General features: G+C 36.5%; 1 protein-coding gene across 1 annotated transcript in view; it reads left to right on the top strand.

Moving 5' to 3' along the window:
* Positions 1-21,206, top strand: part of LOC135712333 (cardioacceleratory peptide receptor-like) — a 325,970-nt gene that overhangs the window by 84,407 nt on the left and 220,357 nt on the right. The gene's annotated exons all lie outside the window — the stretch shown is intronic.

The raw sequence follows: 21,206 nt of genomic DNA, 5'->3' as shown, positions 1-21,206 counted from the left end.
AGCAGACCCAATCTTGATACCCGATCCAGGTTGGAACTGAATAATAAACGAATTCGCTATAGGATAAGGGCAAACAAACATACGGGAATAAGGAAGACTGTATTCATTCCAAATCGAATGTATACAAACAAAATTTTAAATCATTGAGCAAATTTTGAAATCCGTCAAATGAAATGCAGAATGGATTAGTGTCGACCACCTTGAACAGATGCGGCTTCAGTTTTCAATCAAAACAAATTATGAGTCAAACTAACCATGATGTACTTTGGAATAGGCAAGAATTCAACCACATTTTTGCTGCTTCAGCATACTTGTTTGTACACACAACGTATCGGCTGTACGGGAGATATTTATCACCCAATCTTTCGTGAAACAAGACACCTCATTTGTCATTCGGAAACTTTCAACGTGTTTCTAATCCGCAAAATCCGTTCGTATGCAACCAGTTCACGGTTTAAAAATAGCTATACTCACTCAGAGATCATCTTGTAGAATACCTATAGAGGTAGTTATATTTACCAATCGTCATAGGCAGTGCTATTCGCAATATACGATCCACGCGAACATGTTTGTTTGCTTTGAAAAATTATGACGTTTAGGTTAACCATCGCCGTGTCCGGTCCGTGAGTTCGCGTTAACTCAATTACCCTCGTACAGTTTTATTGCGATCGACAGTTGGATAATTTATGAGCTATATTTTGGCTGCCTACTCTCGAGTGCTGAGGCGATGATTTGTTTACTTTTCGACGGATGATGATGGGAAAATGTTCATTTACATGCGGCTAAGTGAATCAGGTTAGAATAACATCCTTTGTGGTGTCTATTCTTGCGGTATTAGGAATTCATTGATTGATGTTGATTTTTATGTTATAAGTTAGTTAGTTAGTTAGTTAGTTTTTAGTTATAAGTTATAAGATAATCCTGTTGTGCAGTGGTTCACAACAGTAGATAGCGAGATCGTGTATTAGGGGGATTGTTAATAAATAATGTTGGGGCGGCCAGTGCTGGCAAATATCACGGTCGTCCCATGAGAAAACAGGCCCAATCATAATCACGCGATGAAACTTTCCACCATCAGAGTCGATGGTTAATGAGAAAAAGTGCAAAACCTTCCAAACAAGCAGCTCGGAATGATTTTTCATCAGTGATAGCTGCAAAGACATTTTTTGTGCAGGCTTGATGGAGCCTCTCTCGCGAGACTGAAATGAGCCGAACGTAGCATTTTTCAGAGGAGTAGAATTCCTCATCACAAATCATTTCACCGAGCCTCATAGGGGGATAAAACGGGAGTGAGGTTTGCTGTCATTCATTTTCATGTTTTCTTTTTCATGCTCTTACTCTCACCCTGGGTGAATCCTGAGCATCTTGCCTCGAACAAAAAAGTCGTTCGTAGCTTTGAAATGTTGCAGGGCAAGAGTATTTAAAACCTCCAGTTTCATCAAGCCTGTTTTCGCGTTAGCATCATATATGTTAATGGAATGATGGCTCCAGTACAATAATTTAAGTGCATATACATCAAGTTTACACTAGAAAAACAGTCTAGTTCTAGATAAACTTCTACAGCTAGTAACTAAGTGCTTTTGATGCCTGTACCATTTTTTTCCTTCGATTTGTTTTCCGTCGATCTTGTTTTCCGTGCCAGGGAGGCAGCTTCCACACCTGAACCCTACCTATCGACTCATCAACTCATGAACCGGGGACCAACGGCTTTACTTCCCTTCCGAAGGAAGGCGTGATCAGAAATGTTATGCCTCAGAACATCCCGGCGGCGCCGACTGGGGTTGAACCCAGGCCTGCTGGGGTGAGAGGTAATCACGCTTACCACTACACCACCGGTGCCGCTCTGTACCATTTTCGCATTTATATAATTGTGTGGCAAGCACAATCATACTCCATGCCCAGGGAAGTCGAGAAATTTTCCAATCCGGAAAAGTACTACACTGAAAACATTATTTCGTTATTTCCTTCACGGTCATTTCGTAAAAATGATTTTCGTAGATATAACAATTGTTTCGTTATTTGTGCGAATCGTTCGTATTGCATTTCAACATATACAATGCCAACAATACGCATAATTCGTACAATACAAGAACAGTCTTTCGTAAAGGGTGATACGGTCAACATTTGGTCAAGGGAAAATGCGTGTAAATCGGTGAAATCGTTTATTTAAAAAATCAAATTAAATTTCTTTTTCAAGTTCAATTAGTATAAAATTCAGGAAAAATATTCAGTTAGGCTTCCGCTTTTCCAAATCCGAATTGCCGGGCCTTACGCTTGACCCCTGCCATCAGATTTTGTACAGCCACCTTGTCCACCTTCTTCGCCGCAGAAAGCCAGTTTGCCTTGAAGTGCTGCTCGCCCTTAGCAGTTTTTTTTTGGTCTTCTTTAGGTTCCACTTGACAATAGCCCAGTATTTCTCAATTGGGCGGAGCTCTGGCGTGTTGGGAGGGTTCTTGTCCTTGGGAACCACCTGCACGTTGTTGGCGGCGTACCACTCCATGGCCTTTTTACCGTAATGGCAAGATGCCAAATCCGGCCAAAACAGTACGGAACAACCGTGTTTCTTCAGGAAAGGCAGCAGACGTTTATTCAAACACTCTTTCACGTAAATTTCTTGGTTGACAGTCCCGGAAGCTATGAAAATGCTGCTTTTCAAGCCACAGGTACAGATGGCTTGCCAAACCAGATATTTCTTTGCGAACTTTGACAGTTTCATGTGCTTGAAAACATCTGCTACCTTTCCCCTTCCTTTTTCCGTATAAAACTCTTGTCCCGGAAGCTGCTTGTAGTCGGCTTTGACGTAGGTTTCGTCGTCCATTACCACGCAGTCAAACTTCGTCAGCATCGTCGTGTACAGCCTCCGGGATCGCGCTTTGGCCGTCGTATTTTGTTTATCATCGCGATTTGGAGTCACTACCTTCTTGTAAGTCGATAGTCCGGCTCGTTTTTTGGCTCGATGCACGGTTGTAGACGATACACCCAGCTTATTTGCGGCATCTCGGAGAGAGAGGTTAGGGTTTCGCTTGAAACTACCGGCAACTCTCTTTGTCGTCTCAGCGGCTTCCGGTTTTCGATTTCCCCCCGATCCAGACTTCCTGGCTGTCGACAAACGTTCCCCAAACACTTTAATTACATTTGTAACGGTTGATTTGGCAACTTTTAGCGATTTTGCCAACTTTGCGTGCGAGTAGCTCGGATTTTCGCGATGCGCGAGCAAAATTTTGATACGCTGCTCTTCTTGCTTGGACGGCATTTTGACAACTGAAGAGTGAATTCCAAAATCAAAATAGGAGCAACATTCTACACACACACACCTTCAAAATGAGGGGTGTTCAGGTTTTTTAAATGCAAAATTGAAAGAAATACGTCAAGTTGATATTGACCAAATTTTGACCGTATCACCCTTTATGGATGTCAACGCTGCCTACAAACATCATGTGTGCATTCGTGAATACTATGAAACCATTTATTCACCTTCGAAAATCATTCGTTTAAACAAGCTTTTATGAGCACGTTATTCGTGAACATTACGAATCTATTCGTTGAGGCACTAATTGCTTTCGTTCGTAGAATGAATGTTCACGAGTCAGAAGTAAACAAACATTTTGAAGTGAGATTGTGTACGTCGTATCAAAAATCGATTTTGTTTTCGATTCGGTGGTGTCCTCGTCGGACTGAAATGGTGTTGTGTGACTATGGTTCGCTATTTGAGGAGGAACAACATGACAGTTTAAGTCTTCTGCGATGCCGAGTTGTTTAAGGACCATCTCTGAAACAAGCAGTCAGGTGAGTTCAGTGAGAAATTTACAAGCGTGACAATTGATGATTGAACTTATCTCTTTCTATCTGTTCCACAGCCTGACGATCATTTCTTCGACGAGAATGAAGCCGATTCACAGTGGCTGGCGCACCCAGACCGCAATCTGGACAGCATCCTGATAGTGGGCGCTACCTACTACATAATTCTCTATGATCGCCACATCGAAAATAAAAATGTCGAGCTACTGGAACGTGCAACCGGCCAGCTGCTTGATAAATTGAGGTTCAAAGCGACTCAATCGAAGCGGGTTCTCTTCATCGGTGACATACTGTCGTAGAATATGAACTTAGGACCTCACAAGGCTTCAGGAGATCCTAATGCGGTAGAGTCTCTACAATAGCAGTCCCATAACACAGAACAAACTACGGCTACAACAACCCTTTCGATTCGTGTCTTCGCTTGTTCAATGTTGTTTGTGATTAAAAACGTTTTTAGAAATAGGATTAGTAGTAATTTCTAGCTTATAAGTAAAATAGTTCAGTCTGTACGACTGGTCGAAGACGGTGATAAATAAATAAATAAATAAATACTACCATCGCATCAGAAGCCAGACAAGCTGTTCGATTTCTACAAGCCTGTGAGAGTTGCTGAGTGAAAGATTTTCAATAAAGTTTTAATTTTGGCTAAACTGAAGCGACCATTTTTCATTTGAACGAAATTTTTTCGCTTCCCTTCTTTTGTAAGCAAACGAATGTTTCGTAGTATTCTCAATATTTGGGCTATTTACACGAATGATTTGTATTTATTTTCTGAAATATTCGTAGCCAGTGTGGCAATGTTTCGTAAAATATAAGAATGTTACGAACAAAATTATTTTGAGGATTTTAACGAAACTAGCTTCGTATACAGAACGAATTTATTTCGTTGCAGAAAACAACGAATTCGTGGCACAAACGAACGCATTCGTTGTATATACTAAATTTTATTTTCAGTGTAGACCGGACCGGGCATCAAACTAAGTCATCTCCAGCATGGCCTTGCTTTGTACCTGCGCCTTAACCAATTGTGCTAAGGGAGGCCATGCATACAATACTCAATTTTCACTTTGATGATATCTGGCATAACATTTGATAACGGCACAAAAGCATTTGTAAACAGCCCTTTACAAGCGAACCAAAGTATGCCCACGCAAACCAGCAACATCATCGGATACGGGCAAGTATCAACTTTCCGAAAGTGGTATTGGTTTGTGTGGTTATATCAATATCCAGATATATTAGAAAACCTCCATCAAATAGGCTGAAACTTTCACAGATTATCCTTAAATTAGCTCATACGTACACACAATTGAATTGTTTTTGATTATTTCACAAATACACGCGTTCCCAACACGACTTAGAAAGACTCTCAATTTACAAATATTTACTATTTATTTTCAAGCACTTTCATAATGGAATTCGCATAGATGACATTGCCAAATAGCATCCGTTTTCAACTATCGATAATTTTCGCAAAATATTTCGAATTGAAATACCAAAAGATATCTTACAATATGCATGAATTATTGCAAATGAAAAACGTCACGCGCGAGCTTGATTGTGCTGACGGTGCTGATGGTTTTTCTTGTTAATTCATTCTTGGATCACCCCGTCGTGTGGCTTTACTTCGCTTCTCTGTTTTGTGCGAGCGTTCCAAATCACATTGTTCTTCAATCTGGAGCATGCTTACGCAAAAGCCAATTGATTGCGGAAAACGAAATCTAATGCTGGTAATTGATGAGCAAAGTTAGCGACCACTAAGATTTTTGTCCTAAAATTGAACTTAGAAAATGGTTTTCAGAAAATTTAAACAATAAATCAATCTTGTAAACATTGCTAGAGATAGTAATTTTAGTTCTTTAATTTTGCACGGAAGAGTTTTTTTTTCGATTTAGCGCTGCGTTATTTTGTAAAAAATCGATGAAGTCAGTCATTCTAATCCGATTGACTTTCACCTTACCTTAACGGCAAATAACTCAATACCACTAGCGGACCGTGAGTACTGTGACACCTATACATCTATCCATGTTGGGCTGAGACAATCGCTTATAGTTTATAGTTTATATTGAATTCGTCTATAGACTTGTCTGACGTTTGTGAATTGTACAAGTATTAGTGTAGAGCTTTGGGTAAATTATAAGTATAAGTGCACGAAATCCTTTGAATTTACCCAAAGTCAGAGAAGTCTATAGAGATTAGTGCCTAGCGGGAGCAACGCCGTGTAAAGTTGTTTATTATTTTCCTCTGGCTAACTTAAAAAATGTATGAAAGTAGATCTGTCAAAATGAGTTTGACATCGATTTGTTATGTATTTTCCTCGGATATTCACTAACACACTCTCACATATCGCACCAATACAACCGGACGTGAAAATCTCTATAGACAATCAATGTCACCGTGGGGAGATTCAGAAGAAGAAGTTGCTCACAGTTTACAGACATAACTCTCTAAGTAAATCAAGCCAAACATTGCATTAGGTCCTAAGTAACATTAATCGATTCTCTTTGTCGACTTTCTCTTTCGTTAATAACTTGAGCACATAACCGTTTCTTGTTGTGTTTGTCGTATTAGATGGTAGATAAAAGTATCTTTTACCGATCTGTGTGCTGAAAATACCTGGGAATGTCTTTACATGGCCGTGGGGAAACAAAGAGAAAGCCGTCATTGTTATTTAGGGCCTAATGCAATGTTCAGCTTGAATTCTATGATTTGTCTTCAGAATTATTTTTCCTTTCTCCACACAATCTCCATGTAGTTGTCATCAAAGCTATGATAGATGTCTAACAAGAATTAACTTGGAATTCTCCTTGAAAATAATCCTAAATATTAAAAAAGAGCTGGAAGCCCTGAAAGCACCACAATGACACCAGCTAAGAACTCTGATTGTTTGGATAAATGGATTAATGTCTACGTGTAGATAAATAATGCATTAATTTGACTCTTGTTTCAGAGGGTTTCGACAAATTTGATTGAATTAAAACTGGATTTGTTTGCAAACAAGCAACAGTCTTAATTTTTCTAATTTTGTTGCAAGGTAATTTACCTTGTTATTTTTGTTTTCAGATTCTAGAATTCTTCCCGTTTTATCCTCATGGGGAAATTTAAATCCCAACTCTTTCTTAGGCTACTAGATTTCCTTGCAAGAGCTGCCACCCTGAAAAATAAAACCCGAGCTACACTGAGTCTGTTTTACACGGTTGAGTTGTGTACCCGAGTAGGTGAGAATAGCAAACCAATAGCAAGTTTTGCTATTAAAAATAGGATATCAGAACATCTCAATTTGTTATTAGTTTGATTGAAATAAGAGTTAAAATATCAAAAATAATAACGGAAACCGTTCGGGAGAAAAACTAAATAATAGCAAATCTTGTTATTGCAATATCAAACTAAGAACAAAAAAATCAAAAAAGTCCAAAACATATTTAGCTATTATTAAGATATTAAGAACTAATCAATTGCAAAATGTGATATTAACTAATAAGAATAAATTCAGTTGTTTGGATTGAATAACAAAATAATAGCAGCTTTAGTAATTCTTCTTAGAGAGCTTAATAATAGTATTTTTTCGGTGGAGAATCAGTTTTACTGATAATAATGATTGAATTCAACAATTCGGCAAAGCTTTTTTTTATTTGTGATAATAATAACGATAAAATCAACATGAAATAAAAACGTAACTTTATAAAAAAAAACGAACAATGGCTGAACAAAACAGATTTGAAGTGTTGTTAATATATTGAAATGTTTTTAATAAAATTGTTTACATTGGTGGCCAACAACTGCACTCCAAAAAGTTATGCCATAATATTTTTTTCATATGAACTAACAGATATTATTAAAGTAATGCGAGTCAACGACACAATTCATCAATGTATAAATATATGCATGAAAATGAACGATCGATCATTGCAGTTTATTTCTAAATGTAAAATCCATACACAAATTGATTGATTTATGGGTCCACATTTCAAGTATTTATGGTATTTATATAACGTAAGTCTTTAAAATCTGTCGATCATATACAAAGTACAAAATAAAAATAAATAGTATTTATAAAAATAAAAATAAATAGTATTTATAAATGTATTTATGTATTCAATATTCAACAACATCAAGTTGATGCTAAGCTTCACGTATTGTCACTGCATGTGCATGTGTTGGTTTAAATTCCTGAAAAAGAGATTTATTTTGCCTCGCAGCACATTTAAATTGTTTGCTTCCGCATGGCATCGTCTGAAATGTGCTGGAAGCTCCATAATGCATTCTGGGTGTTGGAAAAGTAGTGCCAATGTTTGCACGTGCTTGGTGACAACAGCGCAAAAAGGACTCGGAAAATGTTGCCTGGTATACACGTGGGAAAAATCCAATTCTTTCCTAAAGCTGCCGACGATGATATTGGCGAGTAGATATCGTGCCTGGTGAGCATGTCTTATTGCTGGAGGCTAAATTCGAGGTCGATATTGCTTTATTACGCACTACCCATGACGCGGTGCTAGAAATGATTCTCTATGGAAGGAGATTGAAGCGAAAGAGCTTGATGAGAGAAAAATAGTACCTACGAGGATTTCCCTTCATTAGGTATCATATTTGAATAACTTTTATGTCTCCTGTCCCGAAGGGAAACGGAGGAGTCAAGTTTTTGTCGTCTAACGAAGGTATACATATTTTTCCAGGAAAACTAAGGAATTTTCGGACATTTGGAATTTGCAAAGGTCTTACATTTCATTAGGTGTCTATTTGCTGGTAGCACTTTTCTCTGGGCAATAGAGATTGGTAATGGTTTGACGAAGTCGTCGAGAATGACAAAAGGGCTTTTCGTGAACACTATAAATAACCCTGGCGAAATTAAATTCCTGAAGTAGAACGACGGTAAACATCGTTGATTTATACATATTTGTAGTCCATCTATTATTTTTATGTTAGGTGGTTTATTGCGTTCTAGAGGCATCACTGTTGATTATATCCCTTTCGGGACGGACCATATTATGTTCGCGTTTATGGAGATTGTTGTGGTACATTGATGTTTTCCAAAGTAAAGCATACTCCAATTTAATCCTGATGGTGTTAATAGTGGAAACCTGTATAAATAATAAGAAATGGATTAGTAAATTCAATTTAATTCCATTATTTGAATTGCTTATCTTAGACAGATACACTTGAAGGGTAAGCAATTAAGGTAGTGGATTAAAACGAAAATTCTAGTAAATATTTTGTTTTATATTATAGTCACTTTAACACATTTCACACTTATCCGGTAATGAGATTTGAACTCGTAACCTTTAGCGTCAGAGTCATGGGTGTTAATCTATTCTCCGGGCCCGTCCCCTATTAAAACATCCCTCTTTCTTTATATGTCACTGCATGGGATGAACACGAATAAACTCCCTCCACAGATCACTGCATGGGATGAACACGAATGAAAATTCTCCATATAAATTTGTAAACAGTAACAGCAACAGGCCAGTAACTGTCAAAATTCATTCAAAGACAAAAAAAAATTCAAACGTGCAGTGACCTATAGTCGAATTAGTCTACTCAAGCAACCATTGCTGGATCTGAAAAATATCGTTAAGAGGAAGATTACCGTCCCGAAAATAAAAAAAATATGTTCGGCACGTTTTTATTTCTCTAAAAACATTGGAAAAAATATCAAAAATTCAAGAAAATCAGTGTCTTCCTTAGATTTTTGAAAAAAAATTACAAGTTTTTCTATCTCATCATTAAAAAATATTGGACTATCAGCAAAAAGTTGATGTTTTGTGGTTTTTTGAGTCCAACTTTATGCCATGATAGATTACAAAACATATTTTTGCACGTGAATTTTCTTTAAAAAATACGAAAAAATGTGATTTTTTTAGATTTTTGATATCTTTTCCCAATAAGTTTTGAAAAATCGAAACTCAATTTTTTTTTCGGAGCGGTATGCTTCCCCCAATGCCGGTTTTATGCTGCGATTCTTTCCATTTTATTGCATTAGATAGTAGGGGATGGTGGACACACATGATACCCTGTTTTAAAAGTGTATGAATCTCAGCGAGGTAATCAAAATTTGATTTAGTTTTTGCACGGGTCCGTAGAGAAGTATCTTATGTCACTTTATAAATACTCCATAACCTAAAAAGTGATACATAATTCATAAGAAAAATCATTTTTGAGATATCTAAATTGACTTTTAAAGTTCCACTACCAGATACTTTTAACAAACAGTATACAATAAGAAACATTAGGGATTACCTCTCACTCCAGCAGACCTGGGTTCAATCCCAGTCGGCGCTGCCAGCATGTTCTGAGGCATAACATCTCTGATCACGCCTTCCTTCGGAAGGGAAGTAAAGCCGGAAGGGTCGATAGGTAGGGTCCAGGTGTAGGAGCTGCCTCCGTGGCGTCGGTAGCATTGGTGCTCAGCATGGAAAACAAGATCGACGGAAAACAGATCAAAGGAAAAAAAAACATTAGGGATAGAGAACGGTGTTCAGCAGAGTTCTTTCAAATAAAATGTTCTACAATTTTGTGGAACATCGTGCCTGTTTATCTTAGATAACTTAAAAATTGAAGTTAAAAATTGGCTGAAGCAAATGGAAAAACTTCCTTGAAAACACTATTTACATAACAACTATAAAAGGAAAGTTATGCAAAAGTCGTCAATCACTCTTTATCAGGGGTTTAAAAATCCTTCGCGGAGCACCGTCACTTGAAGAATCTGGAGAAAACATATGTGACGAATTTCACGCTAACTCGACAAATGGTTGGCAGAGACCTCTCAGATTTCAATGAAACTTTTTGAGTGTATAGACTTCATCTACTTAAGCAACTTTGCTTACTTATTTTCTTTAAAAAAAACCTAGACCAACATTTGGAAAGGGCAGAACTTTTTTGTCATCATTTTCTTCGAAAAATTATTACTCAATAATGTTAATATCTACAAAAATGTTGTGATAGGATGATTTGTAGAAAAATGAATGAACTTTCATAAAGTAATTAAAAAAAATTGAAGTCCCTTTTCTACACTGAAAAAAATAATTTGAAAAAAAATCAGTTTGCTCAAAAATGATAATATGTTTATTATATTATGTTTTAAGAATCTGAAACTATTTCTACAGACAGACAAACTGTTTATCTACAACTTGTTCATACGTCTTGATATGGGTTCTTTTGAACGAAAAAAGTCATTCAACAAAAACTGTTTCGTGTTCGCACTGAATAAAATCTGATTTTTTTAAAATTTCTTTAACGTTTAATAACAATTATTCTCATGGATGCCTTAAGTGTTTTAAAATGCAGTGCTGGTGTTTCGAATCCCAAGTGCAACCGAAACAAACTAAAAAAATGCAATCTATGGGATATACTCACCAACTGAATGTATAGAAGCGCATTTGTGAGTCATGCCATGCATTGGTTCAGCACAATACACATACATAAAAAAAAACCACGCTTGGATCTGTGTGATCCACAACCATCAACAAGTAGGTATGAACCACCAACAAGTGATGATGATATACCAGGTAAGAATACTCGGATCAATAATTTTACGCCTTGTACACTTATTAATTCATGTTTTACTTTTTTGTCTTACAGAAGTACCGTCAATTCCATCATTAGACTCAATTGCATCAGTGGACCAGTTACAGGGACCATATAATGTGGAAACATTCAATAGCATCGTTCACACATTGAATGTTTCACCAATTTCATTAAGGAACTTTAGGTCCATGGATTACCGTGTAACAAATTCAGCAAAAATCACACAAGCAGTACGACAGAATTTTTTTAATATAGATCCAACATACATAAGTAAAGCAGAAGCATTCAACGAAATGGTAACATAAATAAAAAATTAGTTTAATTCATCTCCTGATGATATAAATGAGCAGATAAAAGTTTTATCAGTGTTTCCGCACTCTTGGTCAATACATAAAATTGCAGAAGAGTTCAATGCTCCGGTACATATGGTAAGACAAATGGAAAAAAAAAATAGTGAAAGATCAAGGTATTCTTTGTGCCACTAGTGCACGAAGTAGGCATGGAGTCAGTGAATTAGACAAAAAGACTGTTATAGACTTCTTTGATAGTAATGATATAAGCAAGTCAATGCCTGGAATTATCGATTACGTGTCTGAACTACGAAATGGCCAAAAAGAACGGGTTCAGAAGCGATCTCTTATGATGTCTCGCAAAGATATTTAATAATTTAATATTTGAAGAAACGTATGAGAGTATTTAAATTGACTTCACCTTATTTACAACGTTGAGACCTAAACATTGTAAGCTACTTGATAGTAAAGAAACTCATAATGCATGTGTGTGCATAATTCACGAAAATTTAAAATTAATGCTAAATAGTTTAGGAATCGTATCCCAGGAATAAATAATGGATAAACTACTTTGTTATTTTTCTCTTAGGACGACAGACTAATTATTTTCGAGCTTGCAAGAAATGTGCCCCAATGAAGAAGTTGCAGACGAACTTGCTGCACTATTAGAAGAAAGTGGTAAAGAAAATGTAATTTTTCAAAAAGCTATATACTAATCGTTGTAACTCGGAGAACAGTGTAAAAACCTGCAGATTAGTTAGCCATGTAAAGGGTGATACGGTCAAAATTTGGTCAAGGGAAAACGCGTGTAAATCGGTGAAATCGTTTATTTAAAAAATCAAATTAAATTTCTTTTTCAAGTTCAATTAGTATAAAATTCAGGAAAAATATTCAGTTAGGCTTCCGCTTTTCCAAATCCGAATTGCCGGGCCTTACGCTTGACCCCTGCCATCAGATTTTGTACAGCCACCTTGTCCACCTTCTTTGCCGCAGAAAGCCAGTTTGCCTTGAACTGCTGCTCGCCCTTAGCAGTTTTTTGGTCTTCTTTAGGTTCCGCTTGACAATAGCCCAGTATTTCTCAATTGGGCGGAGCTCTGGCGTGTTGGGAGGGTTCTTGTCCTTGGGAACCACCTGCACGTTGTTGGCGGCGTACCACTCCATGGCCGTTTTACCGTAATGGCAAGATGCCAAATCCGGCCAAAACAGTACGGAACAACCGTGTTTCTTCAGGAAAGGCAGCAGACGTTTATTCAAACACTCTTTCACGTAAATTTCTTGGTAAACAGTTCCGGAAGCTATGAAAATGCTGCTTTTCAAGCCACAGGTACAGATGGCTTGCCAAACCAGATATTTCTTTGCGAACTTTGACAGTTTCATGTGCTTGAAAACATCTGCTACCTTTCCCCTTCCTTTTTCCGTATAAAACTCCTGTCCCGGAAGCTGCTTGTAGTCGGCTTTGACGTAGGTTTCGTCGTCCATTACCACGCAGTCAAACTTCGTCAGCATCGTCGTGTACAGCCTCCGGGATCGCGCTTTGGCCGTCGTATTTTGTTTATCATCGCGATTTGGAGTCACTACCTTCTTGTAAGTCGATAGTCCGGCTAGTTTTTTGGCTCGATGCACGGTTGTAGACGATACACCCAGCTTATTTGCGGCATCTCGGAGAGAGAGGTTAGGGTTTCGCTTGAAACTACCGGCAACTCTCTTTGTCGTCTCAGCGGCTTCCGGTTTTCGATTTCCCCCCGATCCAGACTTCCTGGCTGTCGACAAACGTTCCCCAAACACTTTAATTACATTTGTAACGGTTGATTTGGCAACTTTTAGCGATTTTGCCAACTTTGCGTGCGAGTAGCTCGGATTTTCGCGATGCGCGAGCAAAATTTTGATACGCTGCTCTTCTTGCTTGGATGGCATTTTGACAACTGAAGAGTGAATTCCAAAATCAAAATAGGAGCAACATTCTACACACACACACCTTCAAAATGAGGGGTGTTCAGGTTTTTTAAATGCAAAATTGAAAGAAATACGTCAAGTTGATATTGACCAAATTTTGACCGTATCACCCTTTACTTCGTTGATAAAATTAATAAATTAATCACTCATGACTTTATTTGTAAAGAACAGTCTTTTTTTCTAAGGAACAAAACAAATTCTTTAAAAGAAGGTGAATTATAATTTGCAATTTCTCTGAGAACTACTAATTTATTATTCAGAAAGCTGCTCAGGGTTACCATTGGAATAACGATCAGGCAACTATTCACCCTTTTGCGGTTTATTATATGAAGGAGAGTAAAATAGAAAACGTTAGTTTTATAATAATACCAGAGGTATTGCCCCATGATACAATAGCAGTTCAATTGTTCATTTCAAAACTGATAGAATTTTTTAAACTATCAATGGAGTCTGATTCTGAATCACAGGAACCTTTGCCATGTTACCAGTCTAGGTAACTTCAAATCAATGCACAAATTGGTAGCAACATAGCATTTATTTGCAACATCTCATGGCAAAGGTGCCTGTGATTCTATTGGAGGAACTTTAAAACGAATGGCAAAAGGACTAAGTCTTGCCCAAGAATACGGAAACCCCACGAGAGCTCTACGACTGGGCAGTTAAACAAACAGAGAAAAGCATAAAAAAAAATGAATTTCTGTTAAATATCTACTGAGCAATACAAAACAATGTCATAAGAACTAGAAGATTTGTTTCACCACGCAAAGACGGTATCTGGTACACAAAAATTTCTCAGTTTTAAGCCTATTGCCCTATGTTTGACAATGTTAAGAAATAATATGTATAAATGATTCTCTTAATAAGATATAATAAAAATTTATGGAATAAGAACTCAATTTTTTGAAATTCTGCCAATTAAACATTGCATTAAAATTAAATTTTCTATATCATTCACATTAGGATTGAATTCGTTTTCCATATCTTTTTCGGTGTGCCTTTCATTTGGAGCTTGTTGAGCGCAATCCGGTTTAGTGGTAGGTTTCATATGAGTCTTAACATTTCAATTTTTCTCATGTCTACACTAAATAAAAAAACATTGACTTTATTCAGTGCGAACACGAAAAACTTTTTGTTAAATCACTTTTTTGGTTTAAAAGTGCCCATCTTGGAATATATGAACGAGTGGTAGATGAATAGTCTGCTTATATATAGAAAAAAAAATCAGACTTTAAAAAAACTGCGTTTAAAAAAAAAATTTAAGTTGTAAACATTGTTTTTCAGTGTAGCAATAACACTTTGAATTTTGTTTATATTTTATTATGGAAGCTCATTTATTTCTCTACAAATCATTTTTGGCAATACTTTTGTAGAGCTTGACATAATTGTGTTATAGTTTTTTGAAGAAAATGTTAATAAAATTAGTTACGTCCTTTTTAAATGTTGGTCTAGAGTTATTTAATGAAAATTAGTATGCAAAGTTGCTTAAGTAGACGAAATCTGCACACCCAAAAAGTTTCATTGAAATCTGAGAGGGGGCTGCCAATTCATTTGTTTTTCGGAATAATGTGGTTCTTGTAAGTAACAAGAAGAGGTTATAAAGTATGTGTTTGACTCATAAAACCTGTCAATTTTGTATTCAGAGCGTCACAATCAGCGATCTTATGGTTCGTGAGCGTTCACTCAGAGTGAGCTATCACGAATCGTAAAATCGCTGATTGTGACGCACTTATAAGCAATAAAATATTTCTATCATTTTTTCACAATTTCTGCTATTATTCTTGCTTTGTTTCATCAATATAAGGTGCGCGTTATTACTTTTCAACATTTTCACGGCCAACTTTTGAAAAAGGCCTAACTTTTGATTAATTCAAATTTAATTTTTACGATTTTATAACGGTTACAGTTTCAAGCATGTTTTTATTGGGGAAAACACCGTAAAAAATAAAAAATAAAATTTTTTTTTCGAAATATGTTTATTTTTTTCAACAAATCTTCTGTAAAAAAAATACAAAAAGCCATGATACAATAATCAAAATCAAATATGTTTCAACGAATTTCTTTTTATTCCTCTGTTACAATATCATCATGAACAAATTCTTCTTCAATTTCATCGACTGCTTTCATAAGTTCCTCCAAGGCATTGAAGTTATTAGTATCGACTACTGAATCACTTACAGAATTTTCCAATATCATGAAACTTTTCACGATCTCGGGATAATCCAGGGATACTTTTTTCTGTCGTCTTTTTGCCATCCAAATGGAACTGATCAGTGGGTCCGATTCATTAATGGTACGAATAAAGACATCATTTAAATTTTCTACTCTTGATCGTTTTCTTGCATGATGGGTTCGATATTTTTTCAATTGTTTATGTTGACTTTCTGCTGCCTCTTCCGCTAATGAACCAAGTGGTGCTGGTGAATGTATGATTATTTCTCTGGCATGAGCGAGAACTTTATGCACGGTTGCATCAAATTTTTCCGGGTTTATTGGCTCTTGGCAGTTAATAGCAATTAATATATTCCGGAATTTGAAAATTGACTCTTCATCAATGTTCAGCACGGAGCTTAAAAGGAAAGGGATTTCCAAATGCTCTTCGACAAACGTTTCCTGTAGTACTGGTACCTGCTCCACCCGATCGTGGTTGATCTACTCTTACTCCAAATTTTTCGTAAAGCTGTGTCGTCACATGTTTTTTTCTTTGTTCACTAACAACACAATAGTTGGGTAAAGAAGAACTGCATTATAACACACCAGCGACTGGAAATGCTCTCGCAACGTGGGGCTTTAGGTAGTGATGAAAACGTCGCTAGAACTATTCCACAGCCGCAGTCAGTTTATGAGCAAAAAGAGGGACGCACATTTTTTGCCTGTGGACTTGGAGACATACTTCAAGTCCCCGCGTACATCGTACGGGTTAGGCAAAAGATGTGCGTCTAACTTTAAAAACTGTCGCATTAATGGCCCTTCGCTCATTTTCAACTTCTATTCAATTTTCATACTGCCGTACTCTAACGGAACTATCCACCTACTCTCTTCTAAAGATCATTCTCTAGCTAATAAATTATCACACTAAAGCTTCATGTTAGCATTTCCAACCAACTCTTTGTTCATATAGTTCTTTGAACGGTTTCGTTGCCTTCCATTTTTTGATATCCATTCTGTATGCAATATGCAAAAGGCATTCGAAAAATCTTATCCAAGCATGAAGTGGAGATATGCCGTAATGCAAGGCTTCTTCGTTTGATATAAATCCTTCCTCGAATTTCTCTTCATCATTCATTACATTTGGTGTTGCCGTACATATTGGACAATTCTGCATCGACGAATTTCCAGTGATATAACTTAAGACTTTTCCGTATATCATACTGAGGACAAAATCAAAATCAACAAGTATAAACTTGTCGTTTGAGAGTTCAATTTTCACTGGCGTTAGTTCACTCACTTTCTTTTTCTACATCCTGTTTTGTAGCCAGAATAACTTCTTTACTCTCTTTAATGAATTCAAGGATGAATGGCCTACAAAATCGAATACTTTGAGGCATGGGATTAAACCACATAATTTCCTTTCGATCATTATACATGAACAACTGAATTTGTGTTAAAGTGGACGAAAATACATCTGAATCGTCCTGACATCCTTCGAATATCCACTTGATCCGTCCATACCCCAGCTACATCGAAGAACCAGTTCCGTAGAAACTAGATCGTTGCTATCCATATACTCGTTGAGCTCTGCATCAATTATTTGGACGATTCGTTTCACTGTATTTTCCATCAGCGCCTGGAGTTTCACTCTTATTTTCAATGCACTTTCTTCGATGAATTCACTAGGAGGGGCACATATTTTTTTCACTGCTCCGATCACATAGTAAGGTGGAAATCTTGAAGGTGATTCACTATGTATTACTTCGTATTGAAATCTACTCAATCCAGCCTCGATAAGTACAAAAATTTAAAATCCTTTCGATTATAAGCGGTCCGTCTTGCAAATAACAAAGCTTTCTCGATGGTATCGAATTTTGGATCAACTGCTTCTTTATCGATGACGCGACGTTTTCCTCTTTCACTCAAATCCAAGAAAGGTTTTGAAGGTCGTCCACGTTTTGTTCCCGAGGCCGAGGTTGAGGCAACACATTGCTCCTGTTCGATGAATTCCTCGATGCCAAATTCTCCATCAAGCCAATTCCGAAAATACGACTCAAATCGCTCTTTCGTGCGATTAGCTTCATGCCATTTGTTGATGTATTTAGTAACGATTTTATGGATCTTTTCATCGAGACGTTTACGTTTTTCCACCGAGATGTTATAATTTTCACAAATGAATTCAATGGCTCTGTGAACATTGTCACTATGGCTTAATTTTGCGTTTAATAGATTAATACTGGTTCTATTATCCATGCTCACACTTGGTCTCAACCGTAAATTTGAATTACAATGTAGTAGTTTAAATAAAAGCTACACAAAATACACTATGGCTTCAAATTGACACTACAGTAGGTTAAGTACAGACTTAGGTATAAATTAAACTCTTCCGCGCATATGCGTAGGTACATACTTACGCATATGCTTCTATAATCGTCATAACCCAGGTACTTACTTTAGAATAAAGCATAAACGAATGTACTTTTACGTTCATCCAACAGTGAACTTTATGATAATGATGACTTCTTTTTGTACAAAAGCTTAAGCCCTTTTTAAAAGTTGGTCATGAAATATTAGAAAATATTCTTTAACCATATATTTCGACTATACCAACCGAATATAACTCCAAAAGTTGCAAAATAATTGTTGAAAAAGTTTGTTTCCAAGCCATAATAACCGAAAATTTTCAAATCGCTTATATTTCCAATGGGGCAGGTTGGGGCAGGCAAACTCTTCAGTACTTGTTAGAGTACACTCAAAACTTTATCCAGAGCTGAGAATTAGCCTGGGAATGTGCGATACTCGAAAGTTTGTGATCAATAAATATAAATTTTCATTAATTTTCAATTATTTTTTTTCTATTTTTATTTTTAAATTTTATTAAATTACCTTTCCAACGATGTATAATGATGTGGTAGTTATATGATAAATAGTGGATGAAATTTTATTTGAGTGGTAGTGTATTTTTGCGGCAAAATTTGTACTTTTCTTACTCTTTTTTGACTTCGACATCCGATATCTCAGATACTAAAACTGCTAGAAGCTTGAAACTTTCAGATTCTCTTAGTTGAAATGTTTACTATCGACCAAAAATAACGAAATAAGGATTAGTGAAAGTCGATTTTTTGATTTTTGACCGCCTGATATCTGATAGTGTATTGACAGGTTTAATGTGTCAAACACATACTTCACAACCTATTCTAGTAATTTTCCAGTACTAATTATCATTATAACATTTAATGTTTTCATAGTTCCGAAAAACATTTTTTTATAGCAAGTGAGTGGAAGTAACCCTGTAGCCCACAAACATAAAAGTTCTAATTTCCCATGAGCCAACCCCTAGATTTGTATTTTTAGGTGAGAAAACCATTCTCTGAAAGTTTCAGCACATTTGGTTGTAAGATGAGCTGACGCTTTTAGTTTGAATTTTATATGGGGAATTTCGATAAAATGCATGAAAAATGACACCCTCTTTCGATCATAAAAAAGTTTTCTTATTGTCGATTTGATTCATATTTTCAAAACTTGTAGTTAAAACAATGAGTAACAACTTTAATGAAGTCTGCATCATGACTCCAGTTATTTTTATTGAGATATTCGTGTTTTAATGTATGTAAAATTTTGTATATTCAAATTTCATCCAAAACCTACAAATAAACATTATTCCAAAAGTTCCAGCCCGTGTTACGTCTAAAACAGCTGAAACATTCAGAGAGTGGTTATCTCTGGTAAGATATGACTCCGGATATTGACCTGTGGAAATTACGAACTTAGATTTTTTACTGGTAATCTAGTTGATACGTTGCAAAACTACATATATTTTGTTGAATATACAAATAAAATTCACATATAAATCCAAAAATTAATATCCCCATAATGCTGACTTGATTCGTGATGCTGTCTTGAGCAAAGTTGTTTCTTATAGCTAAAGTTACATGTGAACTTAATCGAGCTTGCTGAACCAGTTCTATGTACGAAAGAGTTAAGGAATGTTATTTCTCCATACATTTCAACTCAAATCCAATTTTTTGTCATACACCTCAAAAGTAATGAAGTCAATCAGCTACATTCAAAACTTGTGCAAATTCTTTGCTTCTGAGTGAAATTACGACTGATGTTGATTAAAATACTATGGGGATATCAAATTACCGACATAAGGGGAAGCCCTCATAAGATATCTGAGTTACTCAGCTTTCAATGCAAAGCAAAAGCCTTAACTGCAAAGAAACGCAGTTCAATACCCAGATTCTGATTTACAGATACCTAATATTAATATAAAACTGAACATGACTTTAAACTTGAGTTAAAAGATATTAACAATAATTTAAAGATCGCAAAATTTTGTTTAAATCCGCCATCTTGAATCTTGGTACGCTATTGATGGAAATCTTCATTTCATTTAACCAAATTTCAAGTTAAATAAAAGCTCCAAGGAGCATTATTAAGAGTTTGGCGGAACACGATCTAAAATCCCCTGCCCTATATGTTTAAAAATTGCGCAGCCTTGGTGAAGAATCGTTAAAATAGTAATTGAAATAACTCAACAAGGATCGGACTTCTACTTTGATGACGTTTCCACGCCGAACGTGTTCTTCTGCAGATGGTACGAAATATATTCTCCTATCATTGATTGATCGATCTATGCTCTCTTTTCTTGTTCGAGTTGATTACCAAAGAAGATCCTTGAACTTCCTCACGTTCTTCGGCATCGCCGCCCTCCAAATCTTCGAAACTTTCACCATTAGGATCCGATTCTAAATCCTTTAGTCAGGTCATTCTGGATTCGATTCCAGGACCGATCAAGGATTTATTGTTTCGGATTGTAACTATTTTGTTTTGCTTTACCTGGACGTAGAGCATCATTGGGATTACCACTGAAGAAAATCAAGTACCATCCGAGCACATCATCTTGAAAATGAAATCTCGGCAGCTTAATGTTACCAGGAAAGCTCATTTAATTGACAAAACCAACCATCGACTGTCTTATTATCCCCTCAGGAGTAGACCAACATTTGCACGTGCTCAGGACCACCACTGCGATAGATGGCATCTTCTTGATGGTTCTGTCGTATTTCCCAAAAGTTGTTAAACAGAAGCAAAAGTAATTAAATTTCTCTCGAGGGAAAATTCCAAGCCGCAGCTAATTATCAATTCCATTTTGGCGGCCGGCGAACCTTTCTCACTGTTCCTTTTATATCTTTCCCGATTTCGTCTTTCTCCGTCCTTTTCCCCGAAATTGGCTTGCACCGAATTCCATCAATCAGACAGTGCTCACCAGTAGTGTTCCTTCTTCGATATTTTTTTCACGGTGATCGTATCTTTTGATAAAACCCAATTACTTTATTACCGCGCATCAGGCGCAGGCAAGTCACCACCATTCACATGTAATTACGTTATTAAAAGTCAAATGATCCGACTAATATTACGTGCATTGGTAAAGCAAAAAAAAAAACAGTTGTGCACTTTCAGGTACAAGTGCATTAATTGAACGCGGATGAG

The sequence above is a fragment of the Ochlerotatus camptorhynchus genome, unplaced genomic scaffold (assembly GCF_037179485.1).
Source record: "Ochlerotatus camptorhynchus isolate MF236.1 unplaced genomic scaffold, CSIRO-AGI_Acam_v1.1 ptg000471l, whole genome shotgun sequence".
NCBI classification, from domain to species: domain Eukaryota; kingdom Metazoa; phylum Arthropoda; class Insecta; order Diptera; family Culicidae; genus Ochlerotatus; species Ochlerotatus camptorhynchus.
Note: the sequence above shows the minus strand (reverse complement) of the source record. Positions and strands in the feature narration are given on the sequence as shown.